The sequence below is a fragment of the Haliaeetus albicilla genome, chromosome 10, assembly GCF_947461875.1.
Source record: "Haliaeetus albicilla chromosome 10, bHalAlb1.1, whole genome shotgun sequence".
NCBI lineage: Eukaryota > Metazoa > Chordata > Aves > Accipitriformes > Accipitridae > Haliaeetus > Haliaeetus albicilla.
The window spans coordinates 27,582,545-27,603,593 of NC_091492.1; the positions used below are offsets into that span (position 1 = coordinate 27,582,545).

A 21,049-nucleotide genomic window follows, 5' to 3' on the forward strand; every position below is an offset into this window, starting at 1 on the left:
GCTAAGTTTTAAGTCAGACACATTAGTCATCAGCTCTGTGTAACAATTAACACATCGAGGGGACTCATATTCAAGTACCTAGTGTCAGCTCTTTTAATAAATTGGCATTATGAAGTCAATGACAGGTTGTACAATCTACCAATTTACTAATCTTATCATGACCAGAACTTGGGAGCATGACCTCTGTCCCCACCCTCCAGTACCTCTTCCTCTGAGCTCCTCACAGACTTCTGTGACAGCACACTTCTCATCTTCTCTCTGGGTGCTCTCATCTGTTCACATTGTTCAGATTTCAGGTTTTTAATGCAGATCATTTAAACCTCCACTCAGACAAGCTTCTCCATCAACCTCATCCTGATCTCATGCCTCATGGATAAATTACAAATGGCAATCTGATCACCTTCCTCAAAATTCTGTCCCTACCCCACCTGCCAAAAGAAGACACTCACTTCCCCCACCTCAAAAAAACATTTGGGTTTTTGCATAACTTTTTTACAACACTTCCAAAAATCCCTTATTGTGTTTGTTTCTGCAGGGAATGCACACCTCTTCTTTATATATCAACCTACCAATTTCCATCACACCTACTGCAACCTCCTTCTCCCTAAAGACACCAAGCCCTATAGTAACCTTTCTGACCAGCATTGTTAGCATCATGTTTGTGGTGCATCACTCTGAGCATGTCATTTCCACCCAGAAATCTCTTCTCTGCGTAAACTTCTCTCTGGCTTCACATCCCAGCCAACAGTATTTCATTCACACTTCATATTGAGACTCCAATGGCTAACAGGAAAGCCAGCTTCGGTGGTTCATTCATAGGGTTGGGTTGGTGGGGTTTTTTTTCAATTCACACTACAATTAAGGATCCCAAAGGGCCTAAACAACAACAACAAAAAGACAAAGGGTACATTCACATCATGTGAAGGTCACAAGTGAGCTTCAACCTCCAAGCCATTAAATCCACATTGTATATCATGCCACCAAATATTTATTCGCTTGAGTGTGGAAGCAGGACAGTCATGTCCACACACATCAGGGTGAGCCCATTATATTGCTTTGGGGCCTGTGCTAGCTTGGATAAAACCAGGCTGGCATTTCTGCATCTTACATAGTTCCAGTAGTTTGCAGAGACACAGAGCATGTCAACACTGTAAACAGATTCCCTAATTTCAGTTCCACTGAAAACAAAACAACATGACCGTAACAGATCCCACCTCTTCTCCTTTCCTGGGAAGACATCAGTTCTAATAAATACAAGCCAGGTCTGGGTAACAAGACCTGGACAGTCTTTAAAACTTCAATAACATGCCTTTTGAGACTCAGCATTATCTTCTCAAACTTTCTTCTGGTTGAATTCTTCATTATAAATTCATTTTTAATCCCACAAGCCACAAAACATTGTTCTTTCTCTTCCACCCTTTGGGCAAAAAAACAGCTGAAAGATTACCCATGTTACATGCATGCCTTCGCTGAGCAGCTGTGTAGCTTTAGTGACATGAGCTCTGCTCCCCTCTTGAAAGGCTTCCTGTGATACGGTAGTATGGAAACATAGCAAGGCACACACAACATTTAGAATCTGTGCTCTGGTCACAGCAACAGTCAAATTAAACAACAACCTCTTCACTAAAATTACCTATTTATTCTTCCCATTCTTTTCTTAATTAAGTCTCTCAATCCCCTATAAACTAATCAGGTGTTTTATCTCCTGACAGATAATAGGGGAAGAGATACAAGGTGTAGATATTTTTCATTCATTTTTGGGTTTCGACCCCGTATTTGAGGTTGACCTGATTTTATTTTTTTAAAAAAACAAAGCATCTCTCAGATTTAATAAGTCTCCTGGATACCTATTCACCTTTTGCTTATTTTCATTGTTCCATTGAGTGTATCACAAAAGGTGGTCCTACCTACTCACACACAATGTGCACCAACAGAATCTGTGGCTGATTTTTATTGGTAATTCAGCATACGTACCTCTGTGAAGCCAGGTAAAGATTTACATATATGTCAGAGGGCCCTAAGTAACTCTGCATCAATCTGGAACTTCAGTTGGTAACGCTACCATAAGGACTTTCTTACTTTCTGTGGCAGAGGACCAATGGACAGAAAAATATTACATATAGTTCCCAGTACATGGAACAAAAGCCAGGATACCAAGGCATCATTTTCCAAAAAACTGAATTATGAGGAAGTCATGGCCATGAAGGAAGGAGTACATGCTATAAAATTCTGAAGTATATGCTAGCAGAAAGAGACTTGATATTGCCTGTCCGAACTAAAGTTACATCCCACCTTGGTAAGCATCTCTGTTCTCTTAAAGTTCTCTCTTGCCTCTGAAATACCAGCCCATTTTGAAATATAAAATTAAAATATTTTCCCCTTTGTTTAGCTATGTATTTGACAGAAAGATTTGGATAATCCAAGTATAACAAAATCTCATGGATTTGCAACAGTAACCAGAAATGACACTGCCGCAGGGGCAGGGATTGGCTGAGGGACTGACATGACCCTGAGCACCCACGTCCCATCCTCTGGGCAACTACCATCCCTCCAAGCACACAGAACTGATTTACTCACAGAAGTGAAAATTTACCAGGCAGGAGAAGAAAGAGCGAAAGCAACAAAAGAGACATTTAAAAATGGCTCACAGATCCATGCCGGGAGCAGAGAAGAGTGAAATATACTTCTGTAGTGGCAAAGTTAGTACAAATTCTAGACCACCTAGGACCACAAAATAACACAGAAGGGCTCCGGGGACCTACCCCTGTCCTAAAGACCATAAAAGAGATGATGAGAAGGCAGGCATGGCATGTTTTTGTCTGCATTCTTAAAACAATGTTATGTTTAAGTGTCAACCCAGTAGCACAATTCTGAAAAACATGTATTTAAGATACAGAAAAATCCAGAGAGTCAACACCAAGGCCAGTAAGACATGGGCTGCATTGACAAAAAACTTTCTGTCCACAAAAGCACTCCACCACATCAAGCCAGAAGTACTCGGTGGATTCGGCTCAGACTCCACAGGCTTACATTGTAGTAGTCTCAGCAGATTACAACAGACAGAATATATTGCAAGTTTCCAAAACAGGAATATCAACTAAAAGTGCAACATGAGCTAAGGAATTTAAGAATTCCAGCTTAGAACACTGGTGTTACTTCTACTGATGAGGTGCTTAGATGTGGCAAAACACCACACACTGGGGCAGATGGTGCTTACATCAGGATTCATGCAGTGCAAGTGCCTGCCACATTCTCATCTTTGGTTTACAAGTGAATTAACCCTGTTTCTCAGACAAAGCAGCAGTTTTCATACTCTCTGTCTTGGGGAGATGTTTGCACAATAAACACCAACAGGATCATGCATAACATGCAAAAGAACCTCACAGCTCTAGCTCTTAACCGCACCTTAAACATTGGACACAATTCTGTAGCGGTTCTCCAGTAGGCAGAAGACACAAGCAGTGCATTAGTGTGCTAGGAAAAGAAGAAAATGAGACCTTGCTCAAGGGTCTGTATTGGGCTATACTTAAGCACTCCCTGAAATATGTACCAAACTTTCAAGTCAAAAGTTACAATTTTCAAATACAAAACAGCAGCTCTGACCCCTCCTCTGCCAACATCACTCAACTATCAAAGCTCACTTTCGTCCTTACTAACCTACACATGCAAACCATTTGTTTGCTTATTCTGTTTTAAAGCCAAAGAACTTCTATGGAGATCAATATATTACTTTAATAAAAGACTGGGAAGGAGCTGAGTAGAGAAGAGACTCATTTCCCAGGGGGCCTTTCCAGATCCCAGGAAACTTAAAAAGGTTATAAGGACCCCTCACTCCTATCTTGCCAATAGCCTATTTCCCTGGTTAGCTCACTTGAAAAGTCAAGCTCTGCCAAGCTCACTAGTAAAGCTGAGCTCCAGTTGGGAAGTTGAGCTCTGCAAATACCAACTTTAGTGCCAGTTCCAAGTGTCAATCTTGCTGTAAGAAATTATTAAAAATCCATCCCTTCCAGTTTAAATGCTTCCCTGTCCCCTCACATACAAGAGGTCAGAGAATCCCCTCCCCTGCACTGTCCATAGGCGGCTGTTGTGGTTTAACCCCAGCTGGCAACTGCACACCACACAGCTGCTTGCTCACTGCCCCCCACAGTGGGATGGAGGAAAGAATCAAAAGAGTAAAAGTGAGAAAACTGGTGGGTTGAGATGAAGACAGTTTAATAGGTAAAGCAAAAACTACGTGCACAAGCAAAGCAAATTAAGGAATTAATTTACCGCTTCCCATCGGCAGGCAGGTATTCAGCCATCTCCAGGGAAGCAGGGCTCCATCATGTGTAACGGTGACTTGGGAAGATAAAATACCATCACTCCGAATGTCACCCCCTCCTCCTTCTTCCCCCAGCTTTATATGCTGAGCATATGGGATTTCCCTTTGGTCATTTGGGGTCAGCTGTCCCAGTTGTGTCCCCTCCCAACTTCTTGTGCCCCCCAGCCTCCTCGCTGGTGGGGTGGGGTGAGAAGCAGAACAGCCCTTGACTCAGTGTAAGCACTGCTCAGCAATAACTAACACATCCCTGTGTTATCAACACTGTTTTCAGCACAAATCCAAAACATAGCCCCAGACCAGCTACTGGGAAGAAAATTAACTCTATCCCAGCCCAAACCAGCACAGTGGCTATGGTGTGACAGATAGGCACAGCAAGGCAACACAGGCATCACAATCTTTCTCATCAAGGGAGCAATCTGCTACAGAGAAAAAGGACAGCTCCTTCTCTGATCTCCTGCAGCAGATACATGCTGGAGGCACCACTTTACAAATCACGACAAAGTTGAAAGAAAAGGCACTGAATTCATTTTCTCTTTTCGAAGACAAACAAAGTGAAGGTACACTGACTTACCAGATTTCAAAAAATCTGGGTAAGCACCTCTCCATCCTACTTCATGTTGAGCCCCAGACATGTCTCTGCTGAAGCACCTCACCTGCAGACATTTTGCTTTGTCCTTTAGAAGAGAAAGCCAAGGGTCTGGGGCATGGGAGCCAAGATGTGGCACAGGTTAAGGCCTCTTTCCACTTTAAAGCCTAAGCAGACCACAGGACACAAAAGGGTAAGGCTGAATGAAAATATCTAGACAAAAATTCAGGCCCAGGGAGGATCCACGGTGTTTCTGGATCACAGACATATTTCACTTTAGACACATTAAACAAAAGATATCATGGACAAACTACAAAGGCGACAATAAAGCCAATTATTTTCTATAGGGGGAAAATTATCAGTAGTTTCAACTAGTTGCAGTAAAAAGCAAATTCTAAACACTACACTGCACAAGCCTCTAAAATGGAGCAGAACTACCGAGTCTTTTTGTGAAGACTTAATTCCTTATTGCTCTAGGGCCTGAAACAACATATATACCATATAGCTTTCTCACCTGGAATGCACTTGGCGTGGATTCATCTCCCTCCACATGAATTCACATTCCTTCACCAGACAGGCTTTTGAAATAAAATTTATGAGCATTTGCAGTGTTTAAAAAAACCCAAAACCCAAAACCCAAACCAATCTGAATGGGAAGTCTATCATCAGGGAAATGTAGTTTCTTCTCAAAGCTTTCCTCCAAACTAGGTGTATGTGGAAGCAGCATCTGGTAACTGAAGGCAAGTACGCTCACCTCCTAGCTTCCCCCAGGTGTATGCAAGCAGAGCCAGCTAACTCAGTGCAAACTTCAGATACTTTTAGTTACCCAGCCCCTTGGTGTCCAGCCACCACTTTTAAGCTCTAGGTCTCATTTCCTTCCTCCAACTCCATGCCCCATGGAAGCTTCTTCTAAGTGACCGAACCAAAGTCTGGGGTATATCATGGCTCGAGTGAAATAAGGCAACCAAACAACCTAAGTGTTTTACAGGGAGAAGAAAAAATATTCGTACACTTCTGCTGTGACTTCTATATTAAATATCTCCCCTGTCAAACCAGTCTTACTAAACACAAAAAGTGGACCAAGTGTACATGTTTTCTTCCAAATGCAATAAAAATAAGTCACCAAACAGATTTTGAACAAACAACAACTTCATTCACCATTAAAGTCATAGAGGACGTAGAGTGTCTGATTCAGAGACAATCTAGTATTTTGTTGCTAGAATCTCCAGAAGTTGGATGGAAAGGAGAGATGGAAAAAGGGGCACAATCTCAAAGAAGAATATAGAAATATTGCTCGGAAATGCAGAGATTCAGTTAAGAAAGCATTAAGTCCAGCTGGAGCTCAAACTGGCAACAGATGTCAAGACTAGTAAGTATATTAACAGCAAGAAGAATTATAAGCAATGTATGTCTGCTATGGAATGGGGTTGGCACAAAGCAATAACAAAGTAAGCAACAAACAGCTGATAGTAAAGGACGGTCAAGTTAGGGATTACCAATGCAAACCAGACATATAGGTGTCTATGAGATCTGAGAGGATGCATCTAAGTGTCCTGTGAGAGTTGGCTCATAACTGCAGAGCCATTCTCTGTTATCTTTCAAAGGTCATGAAGACCAGGGGAAGGCCCCTGATGACTGAAAAAGGGCAAATATTACCCTCATCTGCAAAAATGCAAAAAGACAGATCAGGGAAACCCCAGAGCAGTCAGTCTTACTTCAGTACCTGAGAAAATTATGGAACGGATCCTTATGGAAGCTATTTCCAGGTACATGAAGGACAAGATGGTGACTGAAAAAGCCAGTTTGGATTTACCAAGGATATATCATGCCTGATCAATCTCAACACCTTTTCTGATGAAGCAACTTGCTCTGTGAATGGGATGAGAGGAGAGCTGTGAATGTCATCTAGCTTGAATTTAGCAAGGCATTTGACATCCATCTCCTTCAACATCCTTGCTGACAAGCTGCTAAGATATGGACTAGACAGCTGGACCACAAGATGGTAGAAAACTGGCTAAACTGGCTCAAAGCCTTTGCAGTTGTCACAAGAGTGGTGGTTAATGGCTCAAAGTTGAAGTGGCAGCTGGTCACAAGTGGAGTTCCTCTGGAGTCGATACTAGGTCTGATACTATTTAATATCATGTCCTGGTTTCAGCTGGGATAGAGTTAATTGTCTTCCTAGTAGCTGGTATAGTGCTGTGTTTTGGATTTAGTATGAGAAGAATGTTGATAACACACTGATGTTTTCAGTTGTTGCTAAGTAGTGTTTACACCAAGTCAAGGATTTTTCAGCTTCTCATGCCCAGCCAGGAGAAGGCTGGAGGGGCAAAAGAAGCTGCGAGGGGACACAGCCAGGACAGCTGACCCAAACCGGCCAAAGGGGTATTCTGTACCATGTGACGTCATGCCCAGTATATAAGCTGGGGGGAGTTGGCCTGGGGGGGATCGCTGCTCGGGAGCTAACTGGGTACTGGTCAGCAAGTGGTGAACAATTGCATTGTGCATCACTTGTTTTGTATATTCCAATCCTTCTATTATTATTGTTATTTTATTATTATTATAATTATTAGTTTCTTCCTTTCTGTTCTATTAAACTGTTCTTATCTCAACCCACGAGTTTTACTTTTTTTTTCCTGATTCTCTCCCCCATCCCACTGTGGGGGGGGTGGCAGGGTGGGGGCAGTGAGCGAGTGGCTGCATGGTGCTTAGTTACTGGCTGGGGTTAAACCATGACATATCATTATAACAACCCAGATGAGAGGAGCAAATGCATTCTCAGTGAAGTTTGCAGATGATAAGAAACTGGGAGGGGTGGCAGTTATGCCAGGAGGAAGGGCCACAAGACACAAGTCACTGTGGCAGGCTGGAAGACTGGGCCACCGAAAATTGCATTAAGTTTAATGAAAATAAGTTTTAAGTCCTACATGTGGGATAGAGTAATACTGAGCAGCAGTACAGGTTGTATATGGCCTGACTGGCTGCAGTATAGCTCTGCTGAAAAAGACATGGAGCTTCTGATGGACAGCAAACTGAATGTGAGTCAACAGCTAAGGCTGCACCTGGAGCACGGGTATGGCCCGCAGATCAAGGAATGCGATTATTCCACTGTACTTGGCACTTGTTAGACCACACCTGGGATAAAGTGTCCGGTTTTGGTTGGAGAAGGTCCAGCAAAAGGCCACCAAGATGATAAAAGGGTTGGAGAACTTGACATATGAAAAAGGTTGAAAGAATTCCATTCATTCAGCCTAAAGAAGTGAAGGCTGGGGGAGAGCTGATCAGTCTTACAGGTAGCTATAGAGAAGACAGAGTCTTTTCATAAGGGTGCATGATGACCAGACAAGAGGCAACAGGCACAAGGACACTTTAGGGAAAATTCTGTTTGGATACATGGAAACAATTCTTCACTGTAAGAACAATTACACAGTGGAACAGGTTGCCTCGAGAAGTGGTGGAACATCCCCCACTGGAAATATTCAAGATTCGGCTTGACAGGGCCCTGGATAACAAGGATGCTTTCAATGGAAAGCTGGATCAGATGATCTCCAGAAATCCCTTTCAGCCTAGACTTTTCTATCATTTTTTCATGCTAAGTTCCATCCTCCAAATCAAGGTAAAAATAATTCAGAAAAGCTACAGATGTGCCATGCTGCAACTTCAGCAAGCTATTGCTGGGTACCTAAAATGCTTCAATATACATAGCCTGTCAGACATGCAACTGTTTTATGAATAAGCATCCCATTAAATACAATTTTATTTGTATTAAAGTTGGACTTGTTGGACTACCAGACTAAACAGCATATAGAAGGAAAACTCAGTAGGGTTAAAATTTCCAATTCCCTGCAGAGCTTCAATCCTCATTCACTGTCAATGGGAAGGAGTAAATAAAGAATCATATAAGTGACAAGGGCAGAAGTGAGACTGAGTAAGAAAGTTTTAAATATTAAATTCAGCTTCAACAACAACCAAATTGTAAAGGCAGGGAAAAGAAAATCTTGGAGAACAGAATTGCCACTATCTGGTGTCTGCACCTTCCTCCAAGCTGGCTGGTGCTAGCCAATTTCAGACCACATACTGGACTGCAAACCAATTGTCCAACTCTGCACAGCTGTTCGCATGCATTGCAGGTGGGGGGTGGGAGAACAATAGGGTTGGTTCATTCACACTATTGAGACAGCTGTCACAATGAACTGAAATAACATACACTCAGATTTGGAAAGTTATCTGCAAAGCTTATTTCCACAGGACACATACAAGAACTCTGGAATGAAAGTGATGGATTTCAAGTTTCCTTGGAAGATTCTGCTCTAGATTTTACCTTTTGCTGGATTGATAATCATTTCTTAGCATCAACAGCAAATTACTGTATTGGGTGTAATACTGCTAAGACAGCTTCTCTCTACACCTAACAGAACAGCTAATCTCTGCTTTAATTTTCCTCATCTATAGTCTTGGATGTACAAGATGTGTGTTTAAGATTGCCGGCAATTATTCACCTGCATCAAAAATGTTTCTGATAGCCCAAAAGCAAGGACTAACCCTAACAGAACTAGACACATCAGTAAAGGCAAATATATACACACTCTGGAATACTGGCTTGCCAAAAATGCAGACGTTATGAAACTGTATGAAAAACAATTGCCTGAGCAAAGTTATGACAATGCATTCACTTTGTCCTTGTTCCTATTCCTACAGAACTAGACCTCTTCTGAAGAAGACCTTTCTTCCAAATCAGGTTGCTCCAAATTACCTGGTTTTATGTAACATTTTTTGTTTAGTACTTCGCTCTAATCTGAATCTTTCAGTGCCCTCAGATGAAGAGTCTGTGGCATATCATGCATGTAGTGATGCTTGAAGTAGAAATGAGGTAGGAGCTTGCAGCAAGTTACCAGCTTCCCACTCAAACAAACATTAGAAAACAAATGAAGGATGTTATGGGAGATGTGTTTTCACCATAGCGGTACAGGTCAGAACAAAGCTATTGATTCTTCCACTCAGAAGTGACAACTAACCAAAGGAGAAAAAAAAAAAACCCACCCAACCACAGAGTACTAGCTCATATTCAGTGAGAAACAAGGAAAATTTCTGTCAGAGCAATGATGAGAGCTCAGCTCATCACATACATTGCCTTGCACCAAGACAGCCTAGAAACTGGCCCAATTCTGTGCAATAAAGTCTGTGCTTTGTCGCAGCAGGAACTACAGATTTGATAGCTCTATGCATTCATTAACTCCAGTGAAAAACACCTAACTTGTCCGTTGTCTCTCAAGCCTAGTTTCCATCAGCATCAGAACACAGAAAGAATGTAGGAATTTGGAATTTACCCAGTGGAGCCCAAATCACGTAAGATGAGCACCTAAAGGAAGAAAATCTAGAGCTCACTAGAAGAATTGCTTCTGCCTTCAATCTACTTCAGTGACAAGATCAAACCTAACTGAGCCTTTGTTACATACTGCCATTACTTTATTAAAAAAAAAAAAAAAAAAGTCTCCACTTTATTCATGTGAGAAGAAATTCAGCTGTGACAAGGAACAGAGCACAGGGCCAAAAAGTGGCACCGGGTAGAGAGGAAAAAAGTAGTAATCTAGAGAGGTTTCCACCAGGGCACAAAATAAGCCTGTTTAGAGCAAAGGCAAGATACCTGGCTAACACTCTCTAGTACTAGAGAACAGTGACTGGACTAATTGCATAAAGTATTCCAGTAGAGCTTATATATTCAAATAATTAATATGAGACCCAGAAGGCTGCAAAACAGTCAAGTTAGTGTTAGCAACACTCATTTTTTGCATTTCCTCTGAAATTTTACCTTCTTACCTATTAAAAGAGAAACTGCTTCTTAAGGACTACAAAAATTACTTTGCACTCATTCTCCAGGATAGCTTTGAGGCATCCCAGCTGACAGAGATTTCCCACTGATTGTTGCCACTGCTGTGATTTTGATCTTTGACATAATGCAGCTACTAATACAACTGCATCACCACAAGACTGTATTTGTTCCTACTACTTACAAATACTGTGGAATGAAGAACTTGACTCTCCTATCTCCGTCTACTCTTCTGAATTGGCAAAGCAAGCTGTTGCCAAAAAAGTGATTTAAGGTTCTTGACTGCAATATTCCAACCCAGTATTACTAAGACTCCACCAGAAAGAAAAGGCTCAGGCTGTAGCTTCTCTGGATCAGTGCTTTTTGGAAAAGGCATCGGTAGAATGTGCCATTACAGATGAGCAATCCAAAACCATACAAATGGGGGGAAAAAAAGAAAAATCTTTCAAGAACTAAAGAGTAGTATTTTTTTAAAAAAGTTAGGAGTTGTTATTGTCTCTGCAGCCTGATAAAACATGAGGTTATTATGCTGGCTGCAGCTGGAACACAGCAGCCTTTCTAAAATAGGTGAAAGCCAGAAGCATTTCCTCATCACCCTGTGCTCCCCTAGACCATGCAGCTTTATTGTGCAGAGAAGAACGTTCAGCCTCCAGTGCAAGTACAAAACTCCATTAAAACACAGTTTCTTTTCGCTTTCAGACTTTTTTTTCTGTTTTGAAGAAGAACATCCTGCCAAAAACCAAATCACCACAAAATGTAACATTATAGGACCTGAGCATTTCAGCAGTGTGCTTTTCTTGGCTATCAGTTGTGACTGTGTGGTTCGACTCAGCGGTTAGCATTGAACCCACAAGTGGCTTCCACCGAACTTTCTCTATAGCAAGAGCATCAAGCATTCCTGAAATCCTCTCGCAGTCCTTTTTACTCCAGGAAGTATGCCAAAAGGGATGATGAGAAATCCAGTCTATGCTGCAATTAAATGTAAAAACAGAGATATGCAGTTGAACACATCCACCATGCAGAAAAGGGCAGTAATATTCTACAATGCAGACAGGCCAGTGCTACATACAGTCCACCAGATCCTGTGAAAAGGAGCAGTAAACTTTGAAGAGCAGCCAGAGTAGATTCTGTTAACTAGGGAACCAGACCTTGGTGCTGATCTGGTTGATCAGCTCACTCATCACCTGAAGCAAGAAGCAGCATCATTCCTTTACTCCTTTGACACAGGGATACCCAACCTGTGACTCACAGAGTTATGTGAAGTGCTTGTGAGCAATTCAACTGTGCCATGGCCCAGCTTCAAATCCCTCAGGAGAGGAAGAAAACTGCCAGCTGAAAGACATACCTGGCAGTAGCAGCCTGCTCTCAGACATCCTCCTGCTAGGATTGCCCCAAGTCAGAGAGATCCTACAGATACCCACAGCACATGCACGGTAACAGATGTGTACAAAACTGTAAATTCAGCACATCTGCATCAGATTTACTGCACAGGCAGAGATCAAGTGTACTGCCCATGCTATGCAGCTGAGCGATCTACTTCAACAAAGAAGCTGGACACTAATTATTGCAAACACTTTGCAAGGGAAGCTTCTAGCCCATTCAAACAGAAAGCTGGCCTCTCCTTCCTTCAAAGGGTCTCAAAAGCAAAACTCCATGAAAAGATGTGCATACCCGAGATAATTTGAGGGCAGATTTCTTCTCTCAAGAATTTAAATGCTTTGATTACACTGAATTCTCTTACCACAGTATTGACAGAGCAAAGGGGAACAAAGTCATGTTTATAGTTGTGTTTTCTTCCTCTTTAAATGGGTGGAAAGATGCTGGCAAAAGATGCAGGCACAATGCCACTAAGGATGGGGGAAACTGGAGGGAAAATTAGGAGTAAAGTGATACCTTCGTAGATTACTTTGGCAGAAGAAGGCTGCCAGTAGCTATATAGTAAAACAAAAGAGTTCTGGCCCTATATAGAACAAGACAGGCCCCAAAAACACACTAATGGCCAGAACTTTAGACATAATAACTGTCTGGGAAAAACAGGACTCCCCTACATCTCATGAACAACTACATTTGTCCCACAGCACTCAAGTGGGGACTTGAAACTGCAAGTATCAGGTCAGTGCCATATAATCTCCTTGGCATATGTTAAAGGCCTCATATGGAGTAGGAAGTATGAAGAGACCCTGACAAACATTGTACAACATAATGGGGTCTATTTGTTCAACCCCAGGGTATGTTTGGGCCCCAGAAAGAATGTGTGTTAACTATTCAACAGCCGAAAAACCCACAGTTGATTGAAACTGTTCATATAAGGAATATAAGGAACCCTAAAAGAAATTCCATTTCCATTCCCTTGCCAAAAGCACACACGATGCGCACTTAGAAAACGAATTAATTTGGCTGGGCTGAAAATTCCAAGAGTGTTAGGAGGGAATTAAAAGACAACACATACATATGTGCGCAGCAGAGAATGTAGTATTTTATTTTACAAAAGCACACAGCTCTGTGAAAAATCTGAGCTACTCATTTGCAGATTGTATTTTAGCAAGAACGCTTAGCAAGCAAATTGACAGATCTCATGCTGACCCAAAATTTCACAGTACTGTAAGTCTCCAGACCAACAGTAACTGTTCTTTATATGCAAAGACTGATTTGTGACCGATTTCCAAACTCAGTACAGTTCATTTTTCTGACACATAATCTGGTCTAGACCCTGGCTTTCCAGGAAGTTCTTGATGCTACATGGAGTTTAAGAGCTGACTACCTCTAGGACCCTGGCAAAAGAAGATATTTTTCTGTGTATTTTGCAGTAAGCTGCTAATAAGCATAGTTGGTTTGCTTGCACTGAGTTGTGGGGAACTGAGCTAGATGAATGGAGAAGGGTAGGGAAGAAGAACAGAAAGAAAGATGAGTTAAAAATTACTTCCGAGGCATCCTTTAAGTTTTAAAGAAAGAAACAAAGTAACCTCAATAAACACCATCCATCAAAATAACATGCATACAACAGAACTTGCAGAACTACTATATACGACTGAGGTCATCTACCTGGACTTGTACAAAGCATTTGATAGTGTCCAGCATCCTTCTCTCCAAAATGGAGAGAGAGATGGATTTCACGGGTAGACCACTCGGTGGATAAGGAATTGGCTGGATGGTCACACTCAAAGAGTTGCGGTCAATGGCTCGACGTCCGAGCGGAGACCAACAACAAGTGGTGTCCCTCAGGGGTCCATTATGGGATCAGTATTATTTAAAACCTTTGTCGGCGACATGGACAGTGGGATTGAGTGCACCCTCAGCGAGTTTGCCGATGACACCAAGCTGTGTGGTGTGGTCAATACACTGGAGGGAAGGGGTGCCATCCAGAGGGACCTGGACAGGCTAGAGAGGTGGGCCCGTGCAAACCTCATGAAGTTCAACAGGGCCAAACGCAAGGTCCTGCACATGGGTCACAGCAATCCCAAACATGGATACAGACTGGGTGATGAGTGGATTGAGAGCAGCCCTGCGGAGAAGACTTGGGGGTACTGGTGGATGAAAAACAGACTATGACCTGGCAATGTGTGTTTGCAGCCCAGAAAGACAATCGCATCCTGGGCTGCATCAAGAGAAGTGTGTCAAGGGAGGTGATTCTCCCCCTCTACTCCTCTCTCGTGAGACCCCACCTGCAGTACTGCATCCAGCTCTGGGGCCCCCAGCATAAGAAGGACGTGCACCTGAGCAAGCTGGTCCAGAGGAGGGCCACAAAGATGCTCGGGGGGCTGGAGCACCTCTCCCATGAAGACAGGCTGAGAGAGTTGGGGTTGTTCAGCCTGGAGAAGAGAAGGCTCCAGGCAGACCTTACAGCAGCCTTCCAGTACTTAAAGGGGGCCTACAGGAAAGCCGGAGAGGGACTTTTTACAAGGGCATGTAGTGATAGGACAAGGGGTAACGGCTTTAAACTGAAAGAGGGTAGATTTAGATTAGCTGTAAGGAAGAAGTTCTTCACTGGAACAGGTTGCCCAGAGAAGTTGTGGATGCCCCTTCCCTGGAAGTGTTCAAGGCCAGGTTGGATGGGACTTTGAGCAGCCTGGTCTAGTGGAAGGTGTCCCTGCCCATGGCAGGGGGGTTGGAACTAGATGATCTTTAAGGTCCCTTCCAAACCAAACCATTCTATGCCTAGACAAAAATCAGTTCGCTTAAAAGAGACAAGTTATACTAGGAAATGAAGGAAAACCATTTGTGTGAAATTTCAGTCTACCACTTTTGCCAACCAGACTTCGGGGGAATAGGGAAAGATCAAATGGGCAGTTTGGTGGGATAAAACCTAAAAGGAAAAATGTTTTGTATTTTCTTATCCATTTGTGATCTGCACTGTTTGGTGGTGAAATCTTGCATTATCCAGCAATCCTATCTTCCATGACTTCTGTTTCTGGTGATATGTGCCAACAGAGGTAAACACTGAAGTCCGCTCCAAGAATTGCATGTTCTCCAGACATGTGGAATAAGGCAGGTTAGTTGCCACAAAGGCAAAGAACTTGTGGAATATATACATGATGATTTGATCTAAAGGTGCTAAGAATTTCTTTAGAAGCTACAGTTGTTTTGGTTCCAGAGAGGTTTTCAGCTCATCTATGGACTAGAAAGGTAACTGGAACAAAAGGGTGTGCAGTTTCACTAGTTGTTAATAGTTCATTATATTTACAGCAGCAGTTTAAGTGTCATTCATACAAGGAGACCTGCTTCAAAGTCTACATTTTAGCAGTGAAGAGACTGCTCCAGAGGAACACTCCATGTGTATGTAGTGAAAATGCACTAGTGCAAAGGTTGTTACACAAATTCCATTTTGATTATGGTACTGTCTACAAAGCCAGAACACAGCCATAATTTTCCTCTAAAACAGAACGTAGGGGATTGCTTACGCTGCAAAGCACCTCAATAAATACTTCAGTCTGCACAATCACTTCTTTCCTTCTCTCTTCTTTTCCAGTCTCTCCATGTGGCGAGAGGCTAAAGCTAAACATGCTTGTTCAGGCAGTCCTGGCTTTTCCACAGCAAGCCTGCTGGTTAGTTTCATTTTGCTTCAGTCAAAAAACCCATTAGTTAAACTCCAACATTATTTAGTTATTCATCTGCACATTCTAACTGCCTGCCCAGAAGCAAAATCCTTCTGCATATCAATCTATATCCTGGTCAAAACACTTGGAAAAGCACCACAATCTCCCTTACTACACGCTTCACACTCGAGACCCAAGTTACACTATCTGCTACACAAAGTCCAAGTGCATCCGTCCTGACAGGAAGACAAATTATCAGTCCTGATGCAACAGATGTAGCTATAGTAAACTTGCCCACACAAGGAGGAGTAGGGAAATGTTCTTGCACGGGCTGAAGGAAGACTACAAAATGAAATCCAGTAAATATCATACTTTTACTTCAGAGGAAAACTTAGGTATACAGCAATTGCCAAAATGGATCAGACTACACCACCCACATTAGTAGCTCCTAGAATACAAGGCACAGAGTTATAATCTGCATGGCCTACCTTTTGCTCAGGTTGCATAAGAATAACGAAATTACTTGAAGAAGGTAGGTACTGAAAAGACATATCAATATTGGATTTCCTTTATTGAAGTAGCAGAGGGAACACAATTTTATCCCTGCTCCTGTTCCATGAAGCCTCTTATTTCCAAGGGAATAATCTATTACTTTTACTAGCTTATGTCTTTGTTTACTGTTTCTAGCTGGGGTGAAAGGAGAGAGGCTGGGTTTCCTGGTTGTTTTCCAAAGAGAAGATAATACTAGGAGATCCAATTAAAAAGCAATATTCCAGATAAGGATGAACTAGTTACATGCAGAGATCACAGATACCTCCCACATCCTATTCTTCTAATTTTGCATGCTATGCTGCACTGAGGCATTCCAGCTGCATACACAGGCACATCCAAGTTATTTTCTTCATATTTGCTGTAAAATACCTGGTAACATGTGTAACTCCTGACTTTATTCATCAATATTCAACAGCAATGTCAACTGCTATTCTCGTCTCCACACCCAAACTTTAATAAAGCCTGAAGAAACCTCAGACAGATTGAGTGCTGACACAGGTTGACTAATGTGATTTCATCATTGAGAAAAAAAGTGAGACAGGAGATGGCAAAATTTGTAAAAGTGTGTAAACACTGTTATTTACAATGCTCTGTACTAAAACACCTCAACTGTTCACCTTTCACTGTAGTGAAAATTGGACATTTATTCCTATGCTTTGTTTGATCTCTGATAATACCTTACTTCTTACCCTGCAGCTACTGTTTCACTATAAGACTCTCATGAAGGATCTTGTCAGTATTTAGCAAAGCCTGGTTGCATTTGGATTTCCAAAAGTAGTCAGTGTCCGCACAAAATGCAGCCTAGCCACAGGGCTCTAGCGTGTCCCTTTCCATTTCACACCATAGCCTTTGTTAACAAGATGATATATTTTGTGCTGTCTCCAAGAGGGTGCGTTCACTGGGGCCAGAGGGAGGGAAGAGGAACACAGAACATGCACACAGAGAAAGGCTGCCCTATAACTAAGAACAATATTGTCCTTAAAAAGAGGGATGGGGGAAGGGAACTAATGCAAGTAGATTGTTACAGGAAGAATGCAATGTCCTCACCACAAAACTAATCAAACTTCCTTTGTCCTATATACAAATGCCAAGCAGAAACTGTGCATTTCTGCCAGAAACCATTTTCCATATGCAAGACAACATTTTATCCATATAGAGAGGTAAAAGCCACAGAGTAAAAAAAAAGTTGAGAACGCAAAAAGAAATGAGGCTTAAAACGCACGACAATCCACCCCATCCCCCTCCCCTCATGCCAGCCTCTCATCTATAATCCAACACAAGAGAGACAACAGGCAAACAGCAAGAGGTCATCTTCAAAGGGCTGGTTGCCAAGGGAGGCCACTGGAAAGAGCGAAGGCATGTCCCCATCAAAGTCCAGCAGCTGTGACAGAGCCACAGAGGTGCAGCTTCCCCTGGGGCTGCAATGAAATTCAGAGATGGAGGGTAGTGCTGGAGCTGCTCTAGCCAGCAATATAAAATGGGTAGCTTTGCACTTTGTAACAGGGAAAGCACAACAGAGAAGGGTTATGATACTTTAATCCTTCTCTCCACCCATTTTGGCACTTCAGATACTTGAACTACTGTTTAAACTCATCAAGATACATCCTGCAGAATCTCTGTAGCAGTACGCAGAAGGCAGCACCAAGGATCAACTTTCTGCTCAGTTCAAAATTAAAACTGGCTCAGTGACTACACACAGAACAGAGATGGAAAAGGTACAGCAGATAATGCACAACCAGCTGTAGTTTCTTTATTTCCCACACAAAATATAAATACATCTTCACAGCTGGAGCCTGGGAGACTGTCCCACAATAAAAACTGTCTGCAAATATTAACCAACAAAGTATGTACCATTTTTCTCAGAGAAAGTACAAGATAATAACACAGACTCCTAGCTACCTGCAACATTTGCATAAAAAAATGAGAAGCCAATGTACAGACAACCACAGATTCCGGTTCTCAGAATTCTTTCTCAGAACTTCAGCTCTTTGTATTAAATGAACACATGATGATTGCATGCAAAAATTAAACTCCTAGTCCTCAAATACAGGAAAAGAAGCTGCAAATGCAAGCAGTGAAATCTAACAGATTAAGTGAAATCAGAAAGCAAAGATGAATCAAAATCTCTCTATTATGAACAAAAAATTAAAAATTAAAATTCTGAGTTTTGTAGTTCCCAGAAGCTAGGGGCTACCCTGTTTTAGAAAAATGATTGTCAACCTCCCCTGATAAGTGGCTTAATTAGCCAACAGAACTTCAAAACACAGCTGTTGAATTATCAGGTAACAGTAGGATAGAAATAATTTCGTATTTACCTCCCACCTCATGCCTAGAATCTTCCCCAAAACACACAAAGAAGGGAAGCAGCTGGCACTTGCTAAGGATGAACAGAGACACTTCTTTAGCATGCATTTTGGAGCATGAACTTTCAGCTGATGTCAGGAGACAATGGTAGCTTGAGTGAAAATTCAAGTAGCACAGTTATATGGTCTGAACAAATCCTCTGGGTTGCAATAGAAAGGTCGACGGTAAGGAAGGTTTTAATATTTAGAAAGTTCTTGATTACCACCTTGACTGAAAGTCAGTCTGGAAGCACCACCAAGGAAGCAAAAGACACATCAGTGATACACTATTAAACCTGCATTCCTGTTGGTCAGGATGAAAAAAGTTTTTCAAGGCTGAAACATAAACAATAGTTCATACTCTCAAGATGTACCCTATTTCTTAGGTCAGCATGTGAACTAATCTTTCAATATTTACATAAAGACTCTTTCAAGATTCTTTAAACCATACAACCTCTGGATAACAGAAGTTCCTTCAGCCCGTGCCTCAGAAGATGCTCTCAAAAGTTTTTGAATATGACAAAAATACTGATGCCCTCCACTACGGCAAGGCACGCTAAACGGCCTAAACCAGAATACTGACTCTGTGTCTTTCAAAGTGATGTGCTAAAGCGGATTAAAAAACAGAAAGCCTGTTGTCGGCAGACTTAAATTCAGTACAAAAGTGTCTGTATCACCACCAGAGGGTTTTAAGAGACTGAAACCAAGGACATGTTGAAAATCCTACATACTGGACATTTATTCAGAGTTTTATATCTCTGAGAGCAGAGCAGAGCAGAGAGTAAGGAGTTTGCGTGTGCACACAGCAGAACTGACCTCCATCTATCCCACACAATGCGATGACGAAACGTGGAGTTGTGGTGCTTACCTGGATGTTTGTCACATCTTCAACATACTGAGTACCCCAGAGAAGAACTTCCTTGAGAACTGAAGCACTGTATACCAGCTCTGTTTCCTTCTGTGAGCACTCCTAGCATGACTTACTCTCTGGAAAAAAAAATCACCATCTCTTTGAGACTGTGCTTCGGAGGTATGCTCTCAGCTCGGTGGAGGGAATAATGAGTAGCATGTCCCTGAAGCACAGGCCCAACGGAGGTCAAATTCTTTCCTCTGCTCCTCTCACCACCCAGACTAGACTTTCCAGCACCCAATCTTCTCCTCCACTCTCAGTTGCTCTCCCTATGTGGCATTATTTCTAAGGAATCTTATTTTTTCCTCTGTCTTGATATGAAACTACCTGCGCTGCATACTCTGTCCAGTCTTTCCTCACTCCTCTGCCACAAATCACTCCCTAGCCCCATTTTCAGACCCAGTCTACTGCAAATCCCTTCACACTTCTCTCTTACGACATAGGAGGAAGAAAAATACTAAAATCAGCTATGAGTATTACGGGTCTTAACTACAAATTTTCCTTTGTTGTGCTGCTACAGAGTTAGACTACTTTGGACACCTCCTCTTACTTCTTACCTTTGCATGCATTTCTCTGAAGCTTAACCTTTACGTTTTCTAGATTCATAAATAGGTGACTTGAAGATAACCATCATATTCTTGTATTGAATTTTATCATAAATTACAAAGCACTCCCCTGCTCTTTACATTTAACTTTAGCTTACATAGCAGCAAGCAAAAAATACGCAAGAAAATAGCTGTGACGTTTTTTACAACCTGAAGATAGAGAGTTCCATCTTAAATCGTTTTTCAAAGTTTACCTTCTGGTCAGATTTGTGTTTATATATTATAAGCCATCCTGGAGCAATATACAAACCAGTAAAGTTTACATAAGTTCTGTTTCAAACTCCAGCTGCCACAATGCCTTCTCATATCCCAGTTTCCCCACTTTGTGCTTCAATTTTCCTTAACTCTTCTCTCCAAGACCTATCACTTGACCCCCTTTTCAATTTGACACCTAGTATACTTCAACAGATTTGTTTCCAATATATGACTTCTGCCCATGTGAAAACATTTTAAGGTGTTAGGGACATTCTAGAGGGAAAGGAGCCAACTGACTCTGAAAGCATAGGTGTCCAAACAGGTACAGCCTCCCGTTTGCTTCTAGACTGTCTCCTCTTCCTTCAACATCAAATTCTCAAGAAATTACCTTCCCAGCCTCCTTCACGCTCTGCCCCTGCTTTGCACTCTCATTCACTGGACAAAATCCAAACAGCACATCTAGTTTTACATACACTTCTTTTGTCAGGTCCAATGTCATAACAGATACCAGCACAATCTCTCTAACCTATTTAAAATGGAAGTACAGGTGAAGCCAAAGCCTGCAACTACATGAGACAAGGCTCTAGAATAGGCTGTATGCAAAGGAACATGACCTCCTTTATTGAAAGGCAAGGCAACTTTCTCATCGTACTTCAGCTTATCTGACAGCAGGAATTAGAT

At 42.0% G+C, this 21,049-nt stretch overlaps 1 protein-coding gene across 3 annotated transcripts in view; it reads right to left on the minus strand.

Moving 5' to 3' along the window:
* Positions 1–21,049, minus strand: part of ZNRF3 (zinc and ring finger 3) — a 106,550-nt gene that overhangs the window by 50,887 nt on the left and 34,614 nt on the right. Inside the window, exon 1 of one of the 3 annotated variants that reach the window (XM_069794476.1) lies at positions 19,527–19,744. The exons of the other annotated variants lie outside the window; for them this stretch is intronic. The gene's annotated coding sequence lies outside the window, so the exon portion shown is untranslated. Of the gene's footprint in view, positions 1–19,526; positions 19,745–21,049 lie in introns of those variants that run through there. 3 annotated transcript variants of the gene reach the window in all.